This window comes from Pongo pygmaeus, chromosome 1 (genome assembly GCF_028885625.2).
Source record: "Pongo pygmaeus isolate AG05252 chromosome 1, NHGRI_mPonPyg2-v2.0_pri, whole genome shotgun sequence".
NCBI lineage: Eukaryota > Metazoa > Chordata > Mammalia > Primates > Hominidae > Pongo > Pongo pygmaeus.
In genome coordinates, this window is record NC_072373.2 from 208,327,184 (window position 1) to 208,351,060 (window position 23,877).

Below are 23,877 nucleotides of genomic sequence, written 5' to 3' on the forward strand. Positions count from 1 at the left end.
ACTGGCACCGCACCTGGCTTTGGAAAGGCACCTGATAAGTAACTGCTATCGCTCTTATGGACACTGGGCTGGCCAGAGTAGACCTCCAAAAACACCCATGTAAGAGGAAGTATGGAGCATGAGTCCAGACAATGGCAGAGGAACTTAAATGCCTGCTTTCTGAGAAAGGCACACTGAACTAGGAACAGCATAATTAAAGCAGAGCTTTGCTAGTGACCAGCAGAATGGACTAATAAAGGAAACACATTAGCACTAGGAAGGAGAACAGGCTTCCTATATATATTGCCTCCCAATAAACAATTGGAGGTTCATGAAGCAAAAGCTAGACACACCTCTGCCTGGATTTCCATATTTCAATATCCAAGAGAGAAAGGTCATTCTAATTCTTGATCAAGGTCTTCAATTCTGTCTCCCCTAACAATTCTGCACCCTCCTATGGGCAGACCTATCCCGTGGTCTGAGACATCTTTTTGGGTGTTCCAGCTTGATGCAACCTTACCTGTTTGTTTTTTTTATTGTTGGTACTGGTAATCCCTATCCTCTGAATAAAATCTTGACTTCTATTTTGAGGCCTGGGCTCTGCTGGAACCAGAAAGCGGAAAGGGACGTTGGAGAGCCCTATTCATTGCTTTCACCGAACAGAAGTTCATTACTTTATCTATCACGTACTCTTGTCGCATGACCAAATGACCTTAGTCCAATCTCCTTCCTTTTTAAAGGAGGAAACTAAGGTCCTGAGAGGCTGAGATGCTCTCTGATCCTAGTCTGTTTTAACCTCATGGCTACTTAGTAGCTCACAAACAACCGGAGTCAGGTGAAATAACAGGCACTCTCAACATAATTAGAGCAAAGATCACACAGTCAGAAACAAGAAATGGGGGGTTTGCTACACACAAAAAGATGACTTAAAATGTAAGGTATCTAAGGGATCAGCTAAGTTAAAAGAGAACCCCTAGCAATTATTTCTGAGAATGCAAGGAGGATTGGCAAGGTTAGGAAAGGGTGACTGTAGCTTTTAGTAGGCCCAGATTTCTCAAGTTCAAAAGCTGCTATAATTTGGTCTGTTCTCTTGTACCAGGGGCCTGAAAGGCAACAATGTGGAGTGTAAGAGATGCAGATTTCTGTATTTCACACTCCTGGGTTCATGATAGTGTCTCTCACATGTATCATCATTGTTTCAAATGCTTTCACTGTCATCATGATTCCTTCCCAAATGCTAGTGTGCTTCGGTTCCACTCCCCAAGATTTGGAGCAATACTCGAATGGCCTGTATGCCTTCCTAAGGTACATTCTATTCTAGTCATTGGTAAATCCAGGCAGCCAGAACAGCTCGGAAGAATGCCAGCACTGAAGATTCTAAAGGGTGTGAATCAGGCATAAAATTCACCTTTGGGGATTTGGGAGGCTGTCTAGTGAGCTCTGTTGTAGATATCAAGTAGGGATGATGCTAATAACACTTTGCTTATATACTGGGATTTACAGCTCATAATCCCACTTATCCTCATTTTACAGATGAGGACTAAGGCTCAGAGATGTTAACTGCCTTGTTAAGGGCCACAGAGCTAATAAATGGCAAAATCCATACTTGAACTCAGGTTTCATTTCCTAAGACATGGTTCTTTCCTCTGTAATGCCAAGGCCTCACTGAACGCTAAGACTTAGCTACCACTTTTGCAGATAATTTCTCCCTTCTAAGAGCTTACAAGCCATTACGAGTATAGCTGTCAATGCTTGGTTACTTAAAATGAGCAGTTACATTCTCATCCTGAGGGAACTGGTCAGTGAGCCAAACACATCCACTGCCCCATCCACTCAGGAGACCATGTTTTTCTCAATCACCAATTCATACCTCATGGCTGGTTCAGCCCTAATGATATCCTGCATTCTCTTTTCATATTCTAAATAATACTAGGATATGATTTATCAAATAACCACTAATAGCTACTGATATTTAAGTACCTTACTATGTTTCTAAGCTCTTTCTCCATATCACCTCCTTTAATACTAACAAGCCAGCAGGACAGTTAAACCCAATTTACAAATAAGCCCCTGATAGCGAAGTTAAGTAACAGACCTGAGGACATATAGCAAATCAGTAGAGGAACAGAAATTTTCATACAGTCAGTCTGACCCAAAAGCTCATGCCCTTTATCCACTAGAACAGTTTCTCACACTTTAATGTGCATAACAATCACCTGCGGATCTTGCTACTGAAAAGATTCTGATTCAGAAGTTCTGGGTGGGACCTCAGACTCTGTTTTTAATATGCTCCGGGTGACCCAGCTGTTGTTGGTCCAAGGAACCATCTCTGAGTAGCAAAGTGCTGTATAACAATGCCTAATCTCAAATCACATCTAATTATTATCAAATATGTTTTAAGCAACATTTCACCTCTAGAAAGTCACAAGTCACCCTCAAATCCCTCTTTTGCACCTGCCCTTGGCTCCAGAAAGAAAAACAGTGTCCAAAGTAGCTCTGGGAATAAATCCATATGACATGGAGGATCCTAACAACCAGGCCTTAGGCAAACAGCTCTGTGGCCTCCTGGTACCAACCCAGACTCTTTTGGAATGCATTCCAGCAGCCTATCTTCTAGGGCCCCAGGCTTTGGCCAGTTGCTGCCAAAGTAACTAGACCTAACAGGATCCTGTGCCAGGACACACTGCTCCTGATCTAGGAAGTGGTCAACCAGACCTAGTTAAGCCTCGATGGACCTAGAATGGTACAGCCAGCCAATAAATATATGCTGAACTGAACACAGTGAAGAGATCTTGGCTCATGACACAATATATGACCTACTGTGACATTTCCTTTCTAGCCACTATGCCATCTGTCGTCTCTCACAAAATCAAACAACTCTACTTCTCTATTTCTCTTCCATAGCCTCCTACTCAGATCCCCCGAAAGCTGTATTCAACAGCATTTCAAGGTTAGTATTCTCTTTTGTGGTATAAAGTCTAAAATTAAAGCTCAATATGAGGCTGGACACAGTAGCTCACACCTGTAATCCCAACACTTTGGGAGGCCGAGGCAGGAGGATCACTTGAGTCCAGGAGTTCAAGAACAGCCTGGGCAACATGGCAAGACCCCCGTCTCTACAAGAAACACAAAAAATTAGCCAGGTGTGGTGGCGTGCACCTATAGGCCCAGCTACTTGGGAGGCTGAGGTGGAAGGATCACTTGAGCCTAGGAAGTTGAGGCTTCAGTGACCCGTGTTTGTACCAGTGTACTCCAGACTCCAGACTCCAGACTCCAGCCTGGGCAACAGAGCAAGACTGGGGGGGAAAAAAAAAAGCAGCTCAGTTACATGCTTACTTGACATCTAGTACAATCTCGAGGGCGTCAAATGGCCTACCACAAGCACCCCTCCCCATTGTGCTCCATGGATAAGGTCCCCTGGCCAAACAATCCTCCTTACTAAAGGGACCAGGTACAGCTCTTGCTTATTCTTGAGAACTGAGTGGGTTACAGTTCCCAGCCAGCCCCTTGAATTATTCAAACAAGCCAATCATATCCTCTGGCCAGAACCAGGGGGCACCATCCGCTCTTGACACTACAAAGTCTGCTTCCCACAGTCCCTCGCCGGTGGCTTACTCTGCTACTGAGTGCAGCTCCCGTGTGGGCCTACGTGGTGTGTGGTATCCCAGCTTCCAGGCTGTGAGTATATGTGACTACAGCTGTCAAGCTCATCTGTCCACTGTCAGGTGTCATGTGTTCAGCATCCCCATAACCCTACGGTGGGAATCCCTCTCTCTTTGGACAGGGTGAATAGGAAGTGATTAAAACATCTTTTTGGCCCAATCCACTGGTCTCTGCCCTTTTTCATATCCTTGAGGCTCTCAAATGCCTTTGGCAAGGTCATCAACTGCTCTATCATGGTAATAATGTCTGGCATTGTGCTAAGCACTTTCCACACACTTTCTCATTTAATTCCCCTAACATCCCAATGAGGTAGATACCATTATATCCCTATTTTATAGATGAGGAAACTAATGTCCAGCAAGGTTATATAACCCACAAGACCACACAGCTAATAAGTTTGAGCAGAGCTCAAATGCAGATGTGCCTGGCTCCGTGTTCTTAACTACTGCCTTAATCTCTCTGGCTGACAGTATTTCTGGGCTCACTGCCATCATTCCCCAATCCCTCACAGGCAGAGATGGACTGCTGGGTGGCCTGGCAGGAATGCCTGCATTTGAGGCTCCTTGTTTTTTCTGCTGGTCTCTGCTAAAGGATGGATGGTGATATGTTATCTGGGAAAGAGTGCTATTGGAATAGGCCAGCTGGCTGGCTGCCTGAAGACTTTCCAAGATGGCTTCAACTTAATTTACCAAAAGGTCTAGTTTGGTTGTCAACCTTGCTGATACAGAAACCTTAACCTGTCAAAGTCTTAAAGTTAACTGGACTTGAGGAGGTTGGATAACACTATCTAGACACAGAAGCACAAATCAGAAAGGCAATTCATTAATTCACAAGGAGAAATATACCTATTCTTTGCAGTTATCTGTGAAAAAATTCAAATGGCAAGGTCAAATATCACCAGAAAGTCTCTTCAGGATCATAGAAGACAGCAAAGGAAGTTAGCTGTATGCAACCAACATTTAGTGGAAGCCTGGTGCCTCTGTCTTTACCATGAAAGTAAATGCCTGGCCCCACAACCCAGCAGGTGGAGTCTGAGGGCCAACTACACCACACTGGCACTGCCAAGTGACATTCTGTGATGTCTCGTCCATCACGGGGTTCCTAGACTCTTCTGTGGCTCCAGTTTCTGTTGATACAGTCACATTGCTTTGTCTTTGAGATAACCTTTGGCAGGTATCTAATAATCATGACCATGTGCTAATTTTTCAGTCTCTTCCTCTCAGAGTACCCTCCTACTGGCCCTGACCACAGGCTTTTCTTTTGACGCTCGGGACATCTATCTATACCAGATCAGAACTATTCCTCCTTCAAGAAGCCGAAGCCCAGTGAAGCTCCCAGCTCACTTCAGATTTATCCCCCTTCTAGCTTCCTTCTGGGCCACCTGCCATACACTGGCTGTGGCAGACTCATTCCTCGTTCCCCTTCTCTGTTCCCTCACCCACTCCTTTCTCCCACACACTTCATTCACTTGTTACTACTCTCCCTTCCTTCATGCCACTTAAAACTTTATAAAAAACTTATCGATACCAAATGTACATGAAATGATTCCTTATCAGAAGGATAACAGTCAGAATTATGCAACTAGAATTATCCTTAGAGATTATGTAATTCGGCCCTATTATTTTACAGATGAAAGAATTGATAGAAATCAAGTGACCTGCTCAAGTCATAAATCTATAACAGGCAACAGCAGGGCCAGAACCAGGATCCAGGTTTCTGAGCTTTTAAGCCAGTATTTGAACCAAGATACCAAACTCCTAAGTACACATAACAGGGCTTCAGTGGGGAGGGCTTCCATGCATCTCACATGCTGCTGAAGCACTAGGCTGGTTATACAGCCTGTTTATCATTTTTTTCTTCGAATGTTGATTAAAATTCAACCACCGATGGCTCTTTCAGAAAAAAAATAACTATCTTTAAGTCATAAAACTGCCCAAAATATACGCAAACATATGATTGCAAATTTCCCAATCCAATGCCATTAGAACTATAAGGTGGGGCCGGGCACACTGGCTCACACCTGTAATAGCAGCACTTTGGGAGGCCAAGGAGGGCAGATCACTTAAGTTCAGGAGTTCAAAGCCAGCCTGGCCAACATGGTGAAACCCCGTCTCTACTAAAAATACAAAAATTAGTCGGGCGTGGTAGCTACTCAGGAGGCTGAGGCAGGAAAATTGCCTGAAGCCAGGAAGCGGAGGTTTCAGTGACCCAAGATTGCGCCACTGCACTCCAGCCTGGGTGACAGAGTAAGACTCCATCTCATTAAAAAAAAAAAAAAAAAAACTATCAGGTGGGTTTGTGACTCGACCTCAAAAACATTTAGGTGACTATTAACATAATATAGCCGGCTGCAATGGCATGTACCTGTAGTCCCAGCTCCTTAGGAGGCTGGCGCAAGAGAATGGCTTGAGGCCAGGAGGCCAAGGCTGTAGTGCTCTTTGATCACACCTGCAAACAGACACCACACTCTATCCCGGGCAATACAGTGAGATTGTGTCTCTTAAAAAAAAGGAAGTAATACATTAATGAAAACATTACTGGAGGAGGCTTTTCTACACATAAAGGAAACAGAAGAAATTCACAAATGATCAATAGATTTGACTACATAAAAATGTAAGCTTTAAAACAAAACACCATCAACAAAATTAAAACATAAATGATAAACCAGTGAACACTTCATGACATATAAGAAGTGACAACCAGGCACAGTGGTTCAATGCCTATAATCCCAGCACTCTGGGAGGCCAAGGCAGGAGGATCCCTTGAGACAAGGAATTCAAGACTAGCCTGGGCAACATAGTGACACTCCATCTCTAAAAAAAATACAAAAAAATTAGCCAAGTGTGGTGGAGTACACCTGCAGTCCTCGCTGTTCAGGTGGCTGAGGTGGGAAGGTTACTCGAGCCTAGGCAGTCAAGGCTATAGTGAGCTATGATTGTGCCACTGTATTCCAGCCTGAGTGATAGAGCAAGACCGTGTCCCTACTAAACAAACCAAAAAAGAAAGATTATACAAATCAATAAGGAAACGCCAAGCATGGCAGCCCATGCCTATAATCCCAACATTTTGGGAGGCTAAGGCAGGAGGATTACTTGAGCCCAGGAGTTCAAGATCAGCTTAGGCAACAGAGCGAGACCTCATTTCTACAAAAACTAAAAAAAAAAAAAAAAAAAAAGCCAGGCATGGTGGCACATGCCTATACTCCCAGCTAGTTGGGAGGCTGAGGGAGGAGGGTCACTTGAGCCCAGGAGTTTGAAGCTGCAGTGAGCCATGATTGTGTCACTGCACTCCAGCATACGCAACAGAGCGACACCCTGTCTCCAAAAAAAAAAAAAAAGGAAACATTAACATTTTAAATTTTAAAAAGAAAAATATAGATAATTCACAAAAAATTAAAAGTCAATAAACTGATTAAAAATTCAGCCTGGTGAATAATAATTAAAGAAACGCAAATCAAAACATGGAATCAGAAAAGTTTTTCAGTGACAGTATTTAATTGGGAAATAGCATTTTAGACCTTGGACTCGGATTTGGCAGAACTAACTTGAACGCTTACTTGGTGACCTTGGGCATATCACTTTAATCACTGTGAGCCTTAACATCTTTATAGTTTTGGTGTGAAGATGAAATGAGAGAATGCGCCTGAATTGCTTTAGCAAAGTGACTGTCAACAGTAAATGCTCAATAAGTATTACCTTCTTTTCTTTTTTTTTTTTTTTTTTTTTTTTTTGAGATGGGGTCTTGCTCTGTCACTCAGGTTGAAGTACAGTGGTGCGATCTTGGCTCACTGCAGCCTTGACCACCTGGGCTGAAGCAATCCTCCTGCATCAGCCTCCCAGGTAGCTAGGACTACAGGCATGAGCCACTACACCTGACTAATTTTTTGATTTGTAGACAGGGTCTCCCTATGTTGCCCAGGATGCTCTCGAATTCCTGAGTTCAAGGGATCTTCCTGCCTTGGCCTCCCAAGGTGCTGGGATTACAGGCATAAGCTACTGTGCCCAGCCTGCTATTATTATCAGGAAAAGAAAAAAAAAAAAAACAGGCCTGACACAGTGGCTCATGTCTGTAATCCCAGCACTTCGGGAGGCTGAGGCGGGAGGATCACTTGAGGTCAGGAGTTCAAGACCAGCCTGGCCAACATGGTGAAACCCTGTCTCTACTAAAAATACAAAAATTAGCCAGGCGTAGGGGTGCCCACCTGTGATCCCAGCTACTCGGGAGGCTGAGGTGGGAGAATTGCTTGAACCAGGGAGGCAGAGATTGCAGTCAGCAGAGACTGCGCCACTGCACTACAGCCTGGGCGACACAGTGAGACTCTGTCTCAAAAAACAAAAATAAAACTACTTGCACTAACAACATAGGAGAGGGAGCAATGAGCTAGGTACCCACACAATGCTGATGGAAGTATAATCTGGTAAAACTTTTTAGGAAACAAGGCTGGTAAATAATCTGGGAGTAATCTGCTCATCTAAAGCTATAAAAATGTCCTTAGAGACACGAGAATTTGCAGGGTGGGGAAAAGTACACTTTACTTGCACTGCTTGAATGTTTTACCAGAGTTACTTTATATACAAGCTGTATAATTCCAGATAAAAAAGAATGAGAAATTCATGATAGTAGCAGGAAAAAAATGTTAATGTTTATGCCTTTTAGAATCACTTCTAGGAATCTATCAGAAATAATTAATTAGATATGCAATGAAATATTTATGTACACTATATTCACAACAATAGTATTAATGGTTAAAAAAAACCTGGAGATAAACATATGAGGTTTTAAAGTAAATATGGCATACAGCCATATTATGGAATATTATGCAGCCATAAAATTAGGCTCTCTATATGACACTAAAAGAACATGTAATCCCCCAATAAATAAATAAATCGAATTTCATCACATTTTTCAATGTCTGTTTATCAAAGGACATAATCATGAAAGTAAAGAGACACTGCACAGAATGGGAACAAATATTTTCAAATCACATATCTGATAAAGGTCTAGTATTCAGAATACATATAGTGTACCAGAATCTAGTATCCAGAACTCTTACAACTCAACAATAAAAGGACAAATAAGCCAATTTTAAAATGAGCAAAGGATTTGAATACACATCTCTCCAAAGACAGGCAAAATGGCCGATAAGTACATGAACAGATGTTCATCATCAGTCATTAGTAAATGCAGATCAAAACTGTAGTGTGATATAACGTCACATAACACTAGGATGGATATAATAAAATAAAACAGAAAACACAAGTGTTGCTGAGAATATGGAGAAACTGGAACCCTGACGGAATTGCTGGTGGGAACATAAGATGGCACCACCCCTGTGGAAAACAGTCTGGCACTTTCTCAAAGAGTTAAGCACAGAGACACCATATGACCCAGCAGTTCCACTCCTAGTATACATCTGGGAGAAATGAAAACATGGATCCACTCAAAAACTTGTACATTAATGTTCACTGGAGCATTAAGCCTAATGGCCAAAAAATGCAAACAACCTAAATGTCCATCAACTTATGAATGGACAAACAAAATATTGTATATGTAAACAATGGAATATTATTCATCCATAAAAAGGAGGTACTGATACATGCTACAACATGGATGAATCTTGAAAACATTACGCTAAGTAAAAGCCAGTTTAGCCAGACATAAAAGGCCACTTATTGCTGTATATGATTCCATTCATATGAAATGTCCAGAATAAGCAAATCCATAGAGACAGAAAGTGGATTAGTGGTTACCAGACCCTTTGGGGAAGAGTAAATGGGGAGTGACTACTAACAGGTACAGGGAGGGTTTCAGAGTGATAAAACACGTTCTGGAATTGGAAAGTGGTGATGGTTATGATGGTGGCAGCTGATCCAGTCGGCCTGCCATCATCCTGGCTGAAGCAAGGAGGCCTGGGCAGGGCTACATGTTCCATGGAGCAGGAAGGCGCACAGCCCAAGTTGTGGCTGCAGATATGAGCCTCCTTGTGCTCTTGGGGAGCCAGAAGCAGGCAGAAGCCCTGCCTCCCATGGGGCAGCTAAAACCCCCCTAAACCATGGCTGCAGACTCAGGCATCCCTGCACTCTTGGGGGTCTGGGAAGGCCCCACCCTCACAGGCTCAGAAGCGCCTGTCCCCACTGTTCGGCTTCTCCCTGCTATCAGCACCCACTCTGATCTCAATCTGGGAGCAAAGTTGGGCAGAGCCCAAGCACCATGAACAACAGTAGGCAGACAGAGTCCCAAGTAAAAGGCGGTAGGTCCCAGTAAGGTCCCTTCTTCAGGCCAGGGAGGGGCCTGAAGGCTGGGGGCCTGGCTGCCAGTCCCACTGACCAGAGTGGGAACTGGTGCCTTTTCCAGGCCTGCCCATGGCCACCCATGGGCCAATCGGCACATACTGCACTACCTCCCCTCTGAGGCCCATAAAAGCCCTGGACTCAGCCATAGCTGAGCAGACATGGGGTGACTAGCTGCAGAGAGGAGCTACCCTCTCTGCTGAGAACTTCAGAGACCTGCAGAAACCACCAAATGACCTGCCCGCAGAGAGGAGTTACCCTCTCCAGGGCCTCCTCTCTGCTGAGAGCAGCAAACGTCTAGTCAACCAGCAAGCAGAGAGGAGCTACCCTCTCCAGGGCTTCCTCCCTACTGAGAGCTGAACACTCAACAGACAACCTGCCTGCCTACAGAGGGGAACTAACCATCGCGGGTCTCCTCTGAGCTGTTCTAACACTAAATAAAGTTCTTCTTTGTTTTCTTCACCCTTCACTTGTCTGCATACCTGGATGCAGGACAAGAGGTTGGGCAAAGGCGCCAACAGCCAACAGAGGTTTCCAGGAAGAAAATCAACACCCTAAAGATCCCATAACAGTTACACAGATGTCTGAATTGTACACTTTAAAATGGTAAATTGTATGGTATGTAAATTACATATAAATACTTTTTTGGGGGAAAAAAGGCACTTGAAGGTTTTTAATGACGTAGGAAAATGCTCTCAATATACTAAAAAGAAAACAACCAGCATGCAACTGAATACATGTATAATTCCAATTTGGTTGAAAAACATGTGTGCATGCATATACACATTTGCATTTAAAAATATAGAAAATATAGAAAAATGCTAAGAGTGGTTATCCTAGGTACTGTCATTATGGCAGACTTATTTTCTTCTTCATATGTTACAAAATTTTCTATAGTAAACATGCATAAACCTTATAACAGGAAATTTAAGAATAAAAACCCAGACAGGTGCGGCTGGCTTTAAAGCTAGTGTCATTTCCAACATACCATTCATTCATTAAACATTTATTTAGCTCCTACTATGAACCAAACACAGATATAAGACATAATCTCTGCCTGAAAGGAATTGACATAAGTCTAGGGTAGGGTTTGAACTCAAATCAATGGACTGGATAGGGGAAGAAGGGTCCAGAAGCTCTTTAAATTACTGCACATGTAATGTTGCCCAACTACACACTTTCTGGGGGAGAGGGCCCACAGCTTTCATGAGCAATGTAGCTTAGTGGTTAAAAGCCAGAGCTGGAGCCAGACTACCTGGGTGCGAATCTTGAATGTTCAATTACAAAGTGTGTGATCCTGGGCAAATTACCTAACCTATTAGGAGCTCAGTTTCCTCATCTACAAAATGGGGATAGTACTAGTACCTTTCTCATTGGGCTGCTGGAAGATTAAATGAGTTACACCTAAAGCACTGGCACTATAGGCCAGGGATGTAGCAAGTGCTCAATAATTAGCTGCTAGCTGCCATGATCATGATCATTGCCCCACCACTATCATCTCACAGACTGTCAAGGAGACAGAGACATGGAGAAGATTAAGGACCACTAGAAAGGTTTGTTCTCAAAACTGGTAGGTAGCATCTGATTCCTGACGTGCCTATAATAACCATTCTTTTCAATTAATTTCTTTTTACAGATTCTCTCCATTTCTAATGAAACTTCTTTTGAGGTATCCTTCAAAATACAATGAGGCAAAATATCAAAATGTTCAGCATAACAAACTGCTTATGTCCTCTTATCTTCTGACTAATTCATAGAAACAAGCAATTTTCAATACTGTTGTAACAGAAGGAGGCTTTGAGAGATTTAGGTGCCTTTCTAGGCCATGCTGCTCTGATCCAGTAGTTCATCCAAGATAACTCTTTACAGACCAAACTGCAAAATCTCCTGAGCGACACATGTATCTAATGAGTGATTACGGATTGTGACCACATTATACTTAAGGCCAACTTTTCCATCCTGCAGTCAGGAGTCTCAATAAGCAATTACCATTCCAATGCTTTCAAATCCAACCTCTTAGGTATCAAAAAGACCCTTGGCTTTGTCAATGGTACTGACAGACATTTTGCTCTGCCCTGAAAACACGGATGATACCTGAGTTTTCATCAACTTGATTATAACACACTTTTCTTCATCAGGGAATAAATCTGGGTCACACATAAATACAGTACCAAATTCCAGAATTCACAGATACCCATCTAATGTAAAAATTAAGGGGCCCTGGCAACTAAAGAATAATACACCAGGCACTGTGATGCCAGCGGCTATGTGCTCCACAGTAAAGGTTTGGAGTGCAGGCTCTAGAGAGAACCAGGAGCATGAATCCCAGCTCTGCCCCTCTTACCAGCTAAATTTTAGTGAAGTTGCTTAACTCTCTTGGCCTCAGTCTTCTCATATGTAAAATGGGGATAATATTAGTGCTTATTTCATGAGGTAGTTGTATGAATGAGCTACTACATGTAAATGAGTCAATACACATAAAGAGCAGTTCCTGTAACACTGTTAACAGTCACTAAATGTTAGGTGTTACTACCTTTGGAAAAGGAAGCATAAAAATACACCTATCAAAGTATTTGCTTTTTATTATTCTGCTTCATCACTTTCAAGTTACATATGTATCTTCTATATATGTCAAATGTCACATAATCTTTTTAAAAGAAAAGAATTCACAGACAACTACATTGCTCATTTCATACAGCTGGACTGGAATGAGACTAAGCCAGGAAAGAGAGAAAGTGGGGAGAGTCCGACTTCTCATAACAACAGGGCTGGGCTATAATCAAAGATTTCATACAAAACCTTGAACTCATTAAAAATTAGAAGATGCAAAGGACTTTGACATCACCTGGCTCAATTCCCACATTGCATAGATGAGGAAACCACAGCCTTGAAATGTAAAGTGTTTTAAGATCTTCCAGATCATTAATGACAGAAATGAGACTCTTCCTGTTACCTATGGCTTAGATACAGATTCTAAGTGGAACGCAAAGAAGACGACATTTTGGAAAAGGGAAGAATGCATTTGAGATGTTAACAATAAGAGCTAACATTTATCGAGCATTTATTATATCTCAGGTATTGTGCGAAGCACTTTACACTGGCGGCCTTAAATAATTTTTGCAAAACCAGTGAGATAGTTACTATTATTAACCCCACTTTCAACTGAGGAAGTGGAGGCCTAGAGAGATTAAATGACCTGCCCCAAATCACAAAGCCAGTGAGTGGTAGAGTCAGTCAGTGAACTCATGCTGTCTGACTCTAGAGCCGAAACTTTGACCACTGAGTGATACTGCCCAAACTTTAAAATTTAAAAAGCGGTGAAGTTCTTAACCTTAGACTCTTTCTCCTACTTTTTTGATAACTTCTCTGTTCAGAAGCATTACAAGGATACCCTGTAAATGAAGTGGTTTTTAAATAAGAACAGATAATGGAGATGTAGAGCCTACTTATTCTGTGCAGGTGAGACGCCGCACACACATTCCTCAACCCTCCCTGCCACTTCCTACTTGTTCAAGGCTGTGCACCTTGGTAACAGGGCAGCTGAAGGATGTGGGAGCCCATGTGGCCCCAGTGTGGCCCCAAGGCTGTGTCCCAGCCCTATCAGCGAACAAGATGTGCTTGTCAATCCAGCAGATTGTCACTGAGCTCAGCCGAATGCCCTTAACTGAGGCTTGGTACTACACAGAGAAGAAATTCAGCATAATCCCTGCTCTCAAGGAGCTTATGGCACAGCTGGGAAGAAGAGACCACTTTCAGCTTAAATCCTTCTTTTCTCACACTTTTGTAGTTAAGTACCAGAGCACTGAAGAGACTACAGACCCCCAACTTCCAGCAACACTGTCCTATCACACTACTCAGATCACTCAGCCTTCAGTACTCCTCTGTGTACATTTCACAGATCAACTCCTTTCTCGTCTCCTCCTAGCGTTGTAAGCTTTTTCTTTTGTCTTTGAAGAAGTGGGAATTATTTTCATCTCTCTATTTCCCTCCATCACCAGGGAGTATGACAAGAGGGTTAACTTAAGGAGCTAACAAAAAAATGTAAAAGAGGATAACTTCTCTATTGCTGTTAATGTTGGGAAAGAGCCTATGGGATTCCATAGTATTTGCTCAAAAATGTTCAAAGGAATATATGGAAATTTCATCCTCAGCATTTTACTGTCCAGAAAAAAAAAAAAAAAAAATGGAACTCTAGGGGCCAATTATTCTGCTGTCTTGGACTTTGACCTTAGCAAGTCTCCCTCTGGTTTTAACCTGACTACAACTGAGGAGAGCTGACAGCAGGGTACCAACTGAATGAGCAGCTTGTGTCTAGAGTGGTCAAACTGAATGACTTCAGGCCTTCAAAGCAACATTTAAAAGTAACAAGTACCACGCCAAACTTATAGGCTAAATGATTAAGAGCAAGTTTCACTGTTATTTAATTTAAATGTATTGGTTCCTACTATGTTCATGACATCATACTAGGAGGTAAGTATTCAAAACAGTGGCAAGCCTTTGAAAACCAACCAATATCAGATTGTAGTAATACAACTAGAGAAATAGAAGACAGAGTGAGCAGAGCACATGAGAAGCAGTAAAGGGGGAAAGATGGGAGGGTTTACTGTCTGCAGTGAGTAGAGAAGGAAGTATCTGGGTGTGAATTCGTAGATGGGAAGATTACTATTAGAGTCTTCTATAATACTATACTAGTTTGAAGAGTGGCTCTTGACTCTCTCCTTTCCTTCTGCTCTTCCCTGGCCAGCTAGAGCCTAAAATTTGAAAAACAATTTTTAATAAGGAGCTATAAAGAGTTGGGTTCTAAATCTGACTTAGCTTTGTAACCTTGAGTTACTTAACCTTTCAAAACCTGTTTTCTCACGCGTAAAATGAAGTCAACAAGTATATGGGAGCTCATAATGCTACTCTCACTTTTATATTTGAAAATTTTCTTAGTTTTTAGAAACGGCAGTAATAATACCTATTGCTTAGTTGTTGTGAGGGTTACATGAAACAATACTGTAGAATACCTAGTACACTGCCTGGTATTTTGTATGTGTTCAATAAATGGTAACTATTATTATCAACATGATGTGAAATGTCATATAATGTTAAGACATTAATTATTATATTTTAATATTATGAAAATTTTAAAGTTCATCAGAACTTTTAAAAAAGTTTTGGAATGGAGGAAAGAGGAGAACCAAGCACTATGACCCAGTGAATCAATGGCTGCAGACTTAGAAATACAACAAGGATGACCTTTCCAAATAGAGTCTGACGGGCTCTCACTCTTTGACCCACCTTCATTCTCCCCTCACTACTTTATTCATCCATTCAGCAAATATGTTCTGACTGAACTGTACGCGGGACACAGTGCTAAGAGGTGAGAGTGAGAAAGAGACGAAGGTGGACAAAAGAAGGAGATTTAGGGAACAATATAGTAGGATGAGCTTTAAGGGGGGAGGTATCTAGGAATCATCTGAAGTCACATGCAAAATGTTTGGAATATGTGGGTGTGTAGAACTTCTCTAGGATCTTCTGGAGGGATTCTAAACAGAATTATTATTTTTTAAATGTTAAGAATAAAGGTCTAATAAACTGAAAAAGAAGCATACAGATTTTATATAAGGAAAAACATGTAACACTCCTGAAAAATCACCAAAGTAGCTTTGAGCAAATGAAAAGACAGACCATAATCTTGGATAGAAGAGTCAATATTGTAAAGATGCTAGTTCTCCCTAAGCTAATTTATATAATGTAACACAATCCTAATAAAAATACCATCAAGTCATCTCCTCTTGAAACCAGACAAATTGATTATTAAGTTCATATGCCAGAATAAACAAGCAAAAACAGCCAGGGAAACCCTGAAAAAGAGCAATATTTTAAAAATTGGCCCTTCCAGATGTTAAATGATAAAGCCTCTAAAATTAAGATGATTTTGTAACAGCATATGAATTGGCAATCAAACCAATGGAACAAAACAGAAAATCCAGTAAGAAATCTAAATGCATACAAAGGCTTAGTATTCAATAAAGACAGCATCTCAAATCAGTGAAGAAAAAAGTTTTTAATAAGTACTCTTGAGACAACTGACTGGCCATTAGGATAAAGATAAAATCAGATCCTTCCTCAAACCAAATACTAAGATAAATTTCAAATGAATCAGAGTCTTAAATGTTTTTTAAAAAGTGAAACGATAAGCCATACATGTATTAGAAGAAAATATAAATGGATGCTCCATAAATTGAGAGTGGGGCAAATATCCTAACTATGACTGCAAATCCAACGCAGTACACGGTAAGGTTGAGAAACATGACTATATAAAGATATAAAACTTGGATAGAAATAAAACAATACATACAAAGTCAAGCATATGACAACTGGAAAAATATATTTGCAATCTGTATCACAGACATGATATATCCTTTATCTCATAAAAAGAAAAAACAAATTTAAGCTATACTGAAATATTATTTCTTACCTGACAGATTGGCAAAACCCCAAAACTTTAACAGCATACTTTCTTAGCAAGACAGGAGAAACAGAGAAGAAGGGTTTAGGTATGAAATAAAAACTTCTTGGTAAAAAGGAATTTAATTTTCAATAGCAATCCTTAAAGTTTAAAACAAATCACAGCCTGGTGCAGTGGCTCACACTTGTAATCCCAGAACTTTGGGAGGCTGGGGCAGGTGGATTGCTTGAGGCCAGGAGTTCAAGACCAGCCTGGGCAACATCGTGAAACCCCATCTCTACCAAAAATTATAAAAATTTGCCAATTTCCTAATCCATTCTCAAAATAAATTAATTTTTTAAAAAAGTATTCAAGAAAAAGAGCCTGTTTATGAAGTTGGTGATATAACTACACAGAAGATAATTACATCAAGTGACTTTAAGACAATATCTGACTACACATCTCAAGTAGCATATATTCTAAGGAAAAAGGAATAACAGAAAACCCAAACAGCACTCAGTAATATAAAGGTCAGTGTAGATAATGGCATTGCTACTGGCCTGGTTGATACCAGCAGCAGGGAAGTCCAGGGAGAGGGAGCAGCCTTGAAGCCTTGGAATGTGGCCCACTGGCCCCAGAAAGGATGAAGTCCTGTGGCCACTGAGAGATTTCAACTGGTGCTCAATATAAGGTGAATTGTGGGAGGAGGGGCTGCTCAGAGGCTTGAGAGACAGGCACAGCCACAGTTGGAGGGTAGCACTTGCTGGACCATCCTAAGGGCAGGCAAGCCATCCAAGAGTTTCAAAGCAAGGGAATCACATATTCCGATCTGTGCTTTATAAAGACCACTGGTAACAGTGTACCAAATAGATTGGAGAGCAATGAAACTGAAAGCTGCTGACCAGCTAGAAGGCTGTTTCATAATCCAGGACAAGAGATTATAGCAACTCTAACCAAAGGAAGAGAAAGGATAGAAGAAATCAACAGTCTTGTAGCCTAACTAAATATGTGCTGAAAGAGAAGATCATGGCACCATTCCCAGGTTTCTGCCTTTGGCAACTCTGTGGTGCCATCCACTGAGCCTAAGAACCAGGGAGAAGTATCAGGTGGAAGAAAGATGGCAAATTCACTGCTGCCAATGCCCTGGAGACCATCTTCTGGAGCTAATGGGGACAAGGAGCAAAAGGAGTCAAGAAGGAAAACTCGGGAAGACTCAATGGCCAGGGCCCAGTCCTAGAAAGCTGAGAAATAGGATGAAATTAGCAGGTTAGATTACCTCTTACAGTATTTTCTCAAAATAAGAAATAGAATCACCTACTGTTCACCTTTGTTTTTACGCTAAAAATAACCCCACTATAGCTAACACTAGCTAACAAATATTAACCAACAAATAACCAATATTTGGAGCCTCAAAAGCTATTATTTACAGTTATAACCCTTTGTTTCTAATTTCCTCATCCTTCTTGGCCTCTTTCTTGCATAAAGCATCCTCTACTGTTTGGTCCTGTTCCAGAACCATGCTAGCGCCTGCAGCAGAGGTCGCTCATCCAAACGCCTCCAGGAGTCAGACAGATGGAAAAATCTCTAATGTTTAAATGGAAGAAACCACTTTTTAAACACTCTATGAGCCAAACTCTGGCCTATAGGAGTTTTCTATTGAGGTCCCAGTTTTACAGAATATACTAAGATAAAGATATTTCCTTGTTTTTGTTTCCCTTTGGGTACTAACAAAACCAGAAATTACATTTATGAATTGACTTTTTCAGAGGTCCAAGTATTAGTTAAATTCTGAGATAGGTTTTGCCTCAATATAGAAGCTCTTTCTTTTCACAGACATAAAGAGAGGGGACTTTCTGGACAAATGCAGGGAAACAGCCTATCTTTCTTTAATCCTCTGCTTCCTCAAGTCTATCCCCTCCCCTCTTCTTCTTTCCTTTAAAAAAAAAAATAGAGACAGGGTCTCAACTGGAATGCAGTGGTCTGATCATAGCTCACTGCAGCCTCAACTCCTGGGTTTGCATAAGTGATCCTCCTGCCTCAGCCTCCCAAAGTGCTGGGATCACAGGCATGAGCCACTGTGCCCAGCCTTCTTTCCCTTTTAACCCAGCCTTCATAAGTCTCAGGAACTGACTCCATCTGCAAGAAGCTGATGCCTAGAAACAAAGTAGTGGGCTTCCACTACCTCTTCCTTTCCTCTATCAGTAGAAACAGTTACGATATCTGCTAACGAGGTTGCCTAGACAATAGGTCCACATCTCACCAGTCTCATGTAAATTAACAACAACCATCTCTAAGGCATTTATGAAGCAGTTCAATGGGTAGATACCTATGTTACACATTCAACTATGCTTGACCACTTTAGACAGAAAACAAAGCCTGAAAAGACCTAAAATCTGAGGTTAAGGTTACAGAGCAGTGAAACAGTACCTGGTTTCAGGGGAGATTCTCATCACACCTTCAGTTAGGTGGTGTTACATGTGATGTTTCAATGTTGCCTCTGCACCTTTTAAAGGGTCAAGGGCCTTTCTGAGATCAGATTAAAGTAACTGGCTCTCTCCCCAGAAAAAATGACATTGACACAAATTTGCAGGCAACTTCAAAGGATTCATGGGTCTCTGGAAATTCAACCATTGACCCTGAGATGAACAATCTCTGACTTACATGAATCAGCATAATACATTTATGTGAGGAAATGAAATACGTGGCGTCATAATTTTTAGGATTTGGAGTTAAATAACAACATTAGGGAAATGTAAGGAAAGCTGGCTTCTTTCCTTATCCTTCTCTCTCTTGAGGGCTGCCAGAGTCTCAAAACTTCATGCTCTCTGCAAATGAAATACTGCACTCTGCTAGACTTACAGAAAGTGACAATCTCATGTCTCAATTTAAATGCCCTTAATATTTAATTCTTTCCTCTATGTGATTAGTAGCTTGCTTTCTCCACATTATCCAGATGATGGCTTTGGAAGGCAGACTATTGGAGATCCAGAAAACCATATATCCCAATTCAATTTCCTTGTGAAAATCAAAGCGCTCACTCTGTTGAAGAGCTGAAAGAGGCTGAGGGGTCACTGCCTTCCCTCAGGGTGCTGGTTCAGGCAGTACTCGAGAAGGGTAATGTAAATACTCAGTATGAGGCAACAGGGCATACCAATTTGTTTTTCAATCTATTTTATTTCAGTTCAAAGCATCATTGCAGACAGATAGTCCAAGAAAACAAGCCACACTTGGGTTATACTCAGTCTTCCTCAATCTCCAAAAGCAGGTGAGTGTTGCCAAAGTGTGGCTCGTTTTCCAGGCTGCCTGTCTGCAATGATGCTTTGAACTGAAATAAAATAGATTGAAAAACAAATTGGTATGCCTGGCTCTTCTTGCAGTTTCATATTATCCTTCAACGCTAGTGTTAGCACCTGCTCTTTATTGGAACCCAACAGACCCAAATCACAGAGTAAAACTGCAATACTTTAGATGCAAAGGTCCCTCCCAAACCTAAAATAGCAATTTAATTCAGGGCTTGTTGTTTAACATTGCATTAAATGACACTCTCTGTCCAGTGCTTTGCTCCATTTGCAGGGTTGGAATGTGTCTTCTGATGACATGTGCAATATGGTTACTGGGGAGATTTTAAAGCGAAACCTGCCATGCTGTTCTTCTTACATAGTTCCCTTGATTTATTATTGCTTCTAATTTCTTACGTTTATGAACCCGAACATTATCCTATTTTTACTTATTCAAAAAGCCTGCCATTTGCTTCAAAGCATTCAATACTGTTTTAGGGTATGTGACATTATTTTGAAAACTTTTAGAGGAAACTTGAAATTATGTGCAAACAAATTTTTAAATCTCCACCAAAGTCTAACATTTGTTTAGAATGCCTTAAGAGAATACATACACCTTCGATGGAGGAACACAAGTAGTTTCCAACTTAAAACACTAAAATGCTGAAAAGTGTTCTGCATAGACAGCTGTACAACTTGGCTTTAAAAAAAATTAGATGCCATTTGGAAAAGTTCCTCTCCAAGCAGAAACACTAAGAAAAAACAAGATCTGCTCTCCTCTTTCTGGAGATAAAAAGTAGAGGGCTTCTATTTTTAATTGGATTCCCCCATTCTTAGTTTTGTCTGTAATGTATTTCTGGATTTTTGTTACTAGTTAGCACTTTATAAAGTTTCCATTTGGAGCTAAATTTGGTTAGTTATTCAGCAACATGTGTAACAACAATAAAAAGAAAATACCATAGCTATGAATACAGTTTCTCTTATTTAATTTGCACAACCCTTTGAGGAGGCACCATTATCCACATTTTCCAGATCAGATAACTAATCTGTAACTTGCCCTTGGACATGCAGTTCTCTCAGTAGTAGCTGGCTTCAGGGCCAGGGACTGAGCACAGGAGTGAACCACAGCACAGTGACTCCCTTTGAGTTCTCCAACATCTCAAGTTGTTACCCACCTTAGTTTCTGAACCTGTTGAAAAGTTCTTCCTCCCAGCTTCGTCTCTCCCTTTCCCCTTCTTGCTAGACTGGTTCCTTGTCACTCAACAAGTTTCAGCTTAAACTACCTTTCTTAAGAGAGGTTTTCCCTGATCACCCAGATAAAAAGTGAGTCTCCCAGGTTAGTGTCTCTCTCCACGTGGTTTTATTTCCTTTAGAGCAGTTGCCACAATTTGGAATAACTTTGTTATTTCTTTACTGTCTTGACACTAGGCTTTAGCTTCCAGAACAGAGCCCCAGGTCCATGTTGCTCACCTTGGTAATCACAGGACCTAAACAGTGGTGCTTGGTTCATGGAGACACTAAAATATTTGTTCGAGGCCGGCACAGTGGCTCACGCCTATAATCCCAGCACTTTGGGAGGCCGAGGCGGGCAGATCATTTAAGGTTAAGAGTTCAAGACCACCCTAAACAACATGGTGAAACTCCGTCTCTACTAAAAATACAAAAAAAATTAGCCGGGTGTGGTGGCATATGCCTGTAGTCCCAGCTATTCAGGAGGTTGAGGCAAGAGAATCACTTGAACCTGGGAGGCGGAGGTTGCAGTGAGCCGAGATTGCACCACTGCACTCCAGCCTGGGCAACAGAGCGAGACTCCATCTCAAAAATAAAATAAAATAAAATAAAAATTTGTTCAATTAATGACCTGGATTTGTTTACTTAGTATTTACCTGCAAACACCAGGTTGTGGGTACTGGCTAGCAGCTGAGGATACAACAGTAAGGTGTGGTCCCTGCCCCTAAGGACCTCCTAAGCTAGTAGGAAAGACAATAAACAGATGGAACAATACAGGGTGGCGAGTGTGATCAGATTAGCTTCAGCTCTCAGCTGAATGCATTAGCTATGTAACCTCGAACATCTCTCCGCCATGAGTTTGTTTCCTCTATGCGTAAAATGGTAATATTAATACTACTTATGTCATAGTATTGGTGTGAGGATTAAATGATAGTCCATATAAATAAAGCACTTAGCACGGTACCTGGCACAAAATAATCACCGAATAAATAGCAACTAATAATTTTATTATGATGATGCTATTACAGCTGTATTTGAAATTATCTTTGTCTACCTGTATACCACTTGTCTAAGCCCCATATAGAATTTAAATTCCATAGAAGGGCAGAAATCATGTTTGTCTTGTTCACCACTGTATTTCCAGGAATTTGAAACGTCTCTGGTACACAGTAAGTGTTCAACAAACACTAAATGATTAATGAATGCATGCGTACATGCATAGGGTGTTCTGAAACCATTTGTTAAACCACTGATGAACAGTTAAGTTTGGGGACTACTGACATAGAAGAAAAGTGTTTATATTAGAAAGGAGGGGCAGAAGTTTGATGATTTAGCTAAGTAGAAAAAAATTTCATTTTGAGATTGTAATTAAATCTCCATTAACCATACAAAGATCTGGATACAATTCCAGAGAAGAACAAACAATTCCAGGTAGAAAAGACTTGAAAGAATAAAATCCAAAGCAGTTTGACCGGTGCCATCAGGCGGGCGGCTCCCAGGGACGGGCTCAATTTGGCAGCCCTATAACCTAGTACACCTATAAATATCTTAACCACTCAGAACCAATTTCTCCCTCTTTTGTAAAATGGAAATACCATGCTTACTTATAAAGCGTTGTCATAAAGTAGAACAACACTTGTATGAATATAAATAAAGCACCTGGTTCATTGTAGCACTGGCTGCATGGTATCAACGCTATTCAAAGCAGGAGAAACTGAATAGTCAGTAAGACCAGAAGGGAAGCCAGAGTGTTCTGTCAACTAAACTGCTCTCGGTGCATCGGGCAGTTTTAACTCGTTTCCCACTCCAGGAGAAGGGACGAGAGGAATAGCTGGATGACAACACTGATCCAATCTACTTGTGTTTAGGGCAGGGGTCAGTAGACGTTTGCTGTAAGGGACCAGACAGAAATATTTTTGGCTTTGTGAGCCAGCCGATCAAAGCCAAGCAACAGCTGCGCAACTACTCAACTCTGCCCTCTTGGCAGGAAAGCAGCCATAGACAATACATCAACAATGAACAGGGCCGTGTTCCAATAAAACTTCATTTATGGACGTGATTTCATGGAACTTTCGCAAATTACATGAAATATTCTTCCCCCTAACCATTTGAAAATGTAAACAAAGACCGAGAGGGGAAGAGAGAAGGGGGGCATGGATTAGACCCAAGGCCATAGTCCGCTGACGCCCGGCCAAGGGACCTGAAGGGAGGGGGAGTGAGACAGCGACAAGAGGCCTTAGGACGGGCCGAGAGGGAGGTGCGGGGCGACAGCAGGCCCCAGGCGGTGTCAGGTCGGGCCTGGCGCCCTGAGTGGGTCCCCGCGGTCTCTCCCCTCCGCAGTCTACAGCACAGCCGGCGCTAGGGGTGCGAACCGCCCCTGGAGGGGGCACGTCCCGGGTGTAGGTTAAGCGGCCGTGATTCGGCCGAGTCCCGCGGAGTTCGCCACGCGGAAAGGTCTGTATACACCCCTCATTTAAGGCGCACCCGGCCCTCCGCTGCAAAAAGGGTCTCCACGCGGAGTCCCAGCCCCGTTTCTATGGTTACCTGTTCAGCACCGATTCAAACTGCCGTTCTTTATTGACAGCGCCATAGAGGACACGAACACTCCTGCCCGAAGGGAACAATAAAGCTTTCGCCATTCAACAGCGCCTGAGACGCCAGAAGGCGGCCATCTTGAGGCCGGCGCGCAATGGGTATCAGAGGGGAGGGGGCGGCCCGACCTGCCCCGCGCGTCGCGGTCACGTGCTGGGGGCGGGGCCTACGTCACGCGCTCGCTCTCCACCAATGCTAGAACGGCGGGGCAGGCCGGTTGCTAGGCTCTTCTCTGACCTCTGACCTTGGCCGCTACCTCCTTTCTCCCCACACGTCCTAAGTAAAGTTTTTTTCTTTTTTTTTTTTTTGAGATGGGAGTTTCACTCTTGTTTCCCAGGCTGGAGTGTAGTGGCGCGATCTCGCCTCACTGCAGCCTCCGCCTCCCAGGTTCAAGCGATTCTCCTGCCTC

General features: G+C 42.0%; 1 protein-coding gene across 1 annotated transcript in view; it reads right to left on the reverse strand.

Moving 5' to 3' along the window:
- Nucleotides 1-23,614, reverse strand: part of ZBTB40 (zinc finger and BTB domain containing 40) — a 78,954-nt gene extending 55,340 nt beyond the window's left edge. Inside the window, exon 1 of the mRNA XM_054501557.2 lies at nt 23,421-23,614. The gene's annotated coding sequence lies outside the window, so the exon portion shown is untranslated. The remainder of the gene's footprint in view (nt 1-23,420) is intronic.
- Nucleotides 23,615-23,877: the final 263 nt, after the last annotated feature.